Source organism: Echinops telfairi, unplaced genomic scaffold (genome assembly GCF_000313985.2).
Source record: "Echinops telfairi isolate 266 unplaced genomic scaffold, ASM31398v2 ScPeMD7_18;HRSCAF=68, whole genome shotgun sequence".
In the NCBI taxonomy this organism is placed as follows: Eukaryota; Metazoa; Chordata; class Mammalia; order Afrosoricida; family Tenrecidae; genus Echinops; species Echinops telfairi.
Genome location: NW_022103915.1, coordinates 40,841,058 through 40,843,100, shown reverse-complemented (window position 1 = coordinate 40,843,100; position 2,043 = coordinate 40,841,058).

Below are 2,043 nucleotides of genomic sequence, written 5' to 3'. Positions count from 1 at the left end.
AAAGTATTCTTGCGTTGAGGGAGTACTTGAGTTGAGGCCCAATGTCCTTCTGCTACCTTAATACTAAACCTATAAATATATGCACATAGATCTAATTCCCCATCCTCATATATAAATACATTTGCATATGTACATGTCTTTATCTAGACCTCTATAGATGACCTTTGCCTCCCAGCTCAGAAAGCTCTTTCTTATACACATACGAGTGTCCATGAATTTGTTTCTCTTGTCTACCCGGTGGGTCTAACACCCACTCCTTAGCAGAGACGACACTGTGGCTCTCAGGAGCACCTGGTTGGCCTTCGAGTGGGGTGAGGAAAGTGGAGGCAGGGTTCTAGGTGTTTTTTGTTTTGTTTTTTTAAAGGTTATTTTCCTCTCCTGACGCTGGGGCATATGTTTGCTAAAACTCCCAAACGGGAACAGTTCCTTCAGGTTTTCTCTCTGCTCAGCCGCCCGGGGCAGCAGCAACTTCCACAGGCGCGACCAGATGATTGGTGGAAGTCCTCGGCTTCTGGTGTCCTGGTTTCAGCTTGTGCGCTGAGCTTCTCTGACTGGCAGCTGTAGGAGGCCCAGGAGAAGGCGGGGTCCCCTGGCAAGGAAGGGTCCGTACCCCCATCCCTCAGAAGACTTTCCCCTTTGGCTCCTCCACCCCAGCTTGCTCCACCTCCACCCAGTGGGGAGGAGAATGTGTTGTTTGTTATTGTGCAGCTCATTATCTATGCATTTTATCATTATTTATGCTCATTATCTATGCTGCTCTTGGTGTTAAAATCACCCCAGGGCACAGAGCACACAATTTTAGAACAATTACAAGATATAAAATAGAGAATTGGCAATGCTGGTATTTTTTTAAAAAGAGCTAGCCATACAATGCCAGTTTGAGGAGCCCGGCTCACCCTGGGGTCTGAAGCTGTGGGGACTCTGTCAACAGGGGGGTCGGGGGCAATTGTCCTACAGGCTCGGTCTGAGCTGTGGCTCCCTAAAGTTCAGCTGCCTCAGTCAACTTCCTCCAGCTCCTGCCAGAGTTTTTATGACTCAGCTCCAGGCCAGCACCAACACGTTTATTTTCTTCCTGCGCTTTCCACCTGCTAGAAGCTCGGAGGAGGCCTGCAGTCCCTGACAAGGGACAGAGGCCCAGGCCTGCTTTCAGTATCTTCGCAGCTGGTGTGTGATGGCGTGGGCCGGGCCAAGTAACGTTGATAACCACAGCCATGATGATGAGGGCTCGCTTGATTGAGGCTTCGGCTCTGTGACTTTCAGTCTCGGTCCTCTCAGGAAGGGAGGTCTAGTGGTTCAGGTCTTAGGTTTGTCTAGTTTTGAAGCGATGAGGAACTGGGGCCAAAGCTACCACAGAAGGAAAGAGAAGTGAGGAAAAGAAAGCGCAGGGCTGAACATGCATTTGCCTGAGTGAAAGTTGAGGTGCAGCTGTGGCCCCAGCACAGCCTGCTGAGGCGCTGCGAGGTGCTGACATTGACCTAGACCACCGGGTCTGCAAACTGCGGCTCCCGAGCCAGGTGTGGCTCTTTGGGTACTTGGGCTTGGCGCTGAGGTTAAATTGAAAAGGTTTAAAGGGTATGATTCAGATCACGGCAATTTCATTTGTTTGTGAAACATATATTTATGGCTCTTGAATAATTTTAAAATTGTTGTGAGGGACAGGATTGGCTCCTTGGTCTCCAAAGTTTGCCGGCCCCTGACCTAGAGAATGGAACCAGGAAATGAGAGGTTTAACTCTCCTCCCAGCGTCATCTGTACCTGCGGGACCTTGGGTGCGTCATCTTCACCCTCAATGGCCGCTCAAGTTCATGGCTGCGGCCTCTGTGTTTCTGAGAGCCTTCCAACCCAGGACCTCATCTTCCCGCGCGGTATCAAATGTTGTTCTAGTGTGAGGCGTGGGGTCTTTATCAGCCACTTGAAAACATTTTTTTTTATGATTTGGGATTTAATTACACATATCACATCATTCCATATTTCAATCATGTCAAGTAGACTTGTACAATTGTTACCACAATCAGTTTTCATGTGAGCCACTTTTTTTTTTTT